Raw genomic sequence first — 1,576 nt, forward strand, 5'->3', positions numbered from 1 at the left:
GTTTTCTTTTGAAACAGACAAACCAAAGATTGAACCAAAACACAGTTATTTATTCTCCAAAAAATGAAACTAATTTGAGCGAAAAGATCTAAAACGTCTGTCTCATAATTCATTAGACAACTGGAGCGTTTCTGTCTTAATGGCACAAAATTATTTCTTAACAAACATCTTTCTTGTTTTGTTTTTGTTTTGTTTTTTATATTTCCATCTAAATGTCTCTTCTTGTCTGATTCCAACATATTTGTTTAGCTACACATCCTAACAAAGATCCGTCATTTGACTCGAGCTTCCATGTTGTTTTCCAGTGCTTTGTTWACACTGAGTGCAGACCCACATTTCATATCAGTAAATCTGGAAAACTACTGGAGTAAATTCTTCATTTGATGTAGTTCAGGAAAACGGTTTTATGATTTAATACTTTGCAATGAGTACCTTTAAATTAGTTCAGTTTAAAATCAGTGCTACTTAATTTCATGACATCATATATTCCATCCTTACACATCCTTCAAAGGTCAGGGAGATGTTTGAGTCAGTTACCGCAACACATGAATGAATTCTAACCTTTAATTTACCTTTCTCTTTGTTGTGTCCTTGTMGTCGTAATAAGACCCCACCAAGAACTTAATCCTCCCCGTTCGCTCCGTTATTAAACCTGGACTACAAAAAAAATTCCTCTCAGAAATGTCATCTGGGATTAAAGTTTATTCTGACTGATACGTTATATATTTTTATCCCGTCGTCTGGGCTGATGAGCTCTGCTGTCCGGCGGAGAAAAGCACAGCCGTATCTCAGCACTAGAATGTTTAGGTTTCGGGGTCGATGTTGTGATCTTTAGGTTTGTTTGGCTGCAGGACTCCTGTTTTTGACAGAACATCTGAAGTTGCTGGGCTCTGGATGCTAATCCAGCAGGACAACACTCCTCCCTCGTGTCCTCACACATACAGCTCACACCGTCATTGATTCTGCTGCATTTTGCTTCCTGCTCCTGCTGTTAAGCCTCAAAAACATCCCCTRCAGCTGCAGCAGGCCTGCTCGCTCACACATACAATCGAAGCTGTGCTTTATTTTGCTGCTTATTTGGAGATTACAATGGTGTGATTATGAGGATAATAYAATGATGCTTTTTTTGGACAAAATTTCAATCTTTATCTGAAATCTAGTTTGAAGAGAAACTGTTATTTATCAAAACAGCTGTGTTGCTATATTCAAAGTACCAGAAACATCAATTTAATGTCTTAAAATTGAATGCGTTTTTGGAAAGATAACTTTGATAATATYATGCAAAACGATGTTCACACCGCTGAGTTGTTGAGATGTTCACTTGTGAAGTAACAGGAAGTGATGTCAAAGGGGAATATCTYCATGTAAATGGAGTGTTGCTACAATAACAACGCAGGCTGTAGAGAAGAATCTGATGTTTCTTTAGATCATTTTTGAGCAACTATCAGAGAAATGAAGAAGAGTCAGAGTTCAAATAATATACACTCACCGGCCACTTTATTAGGTACACCTGTCCAACTGCTCGTTAACACTTAATTTCTAATCAGCCAATCACATGGCGGCAACTCAGTGCATT

At 37.5% G+C, this 1,576-nt stretch overlaps 1 protein-coding gene across 4 annotated transcripts in view; it reads left to right on the forward strand.

The window, feature by feature from the left end:
* Positions 1 to 1,576, forward strand: part of asic2 (acid-sensing (proton-gated) ion channel 2) — a 369,375-nt gene that overhangs the window by 280,610 nt on the left and 87,189 nt on the right. The gene's annotated exons all lie outside the window — the stretch shown is intronic.

The sequence above is a fragment of the Austrofundulus limnaeus genome, unplaced genomic scaffold (genome assembly GCF_001266775.1).
Source record: "Austrofundulus limnaeus strain Quisiro unplaced genomic scaffold, Austrofundulus_limnaeus-1.0 Scaffold4, whole genome shotgun sequence".
Taxonomy (NCBI): Eukaryota; Metazoa; Chordata; class Actinopteri; order Cyprinodontiformes; family Rivulidae; genus Austrofundulus; species Austrofundulus limnaeus.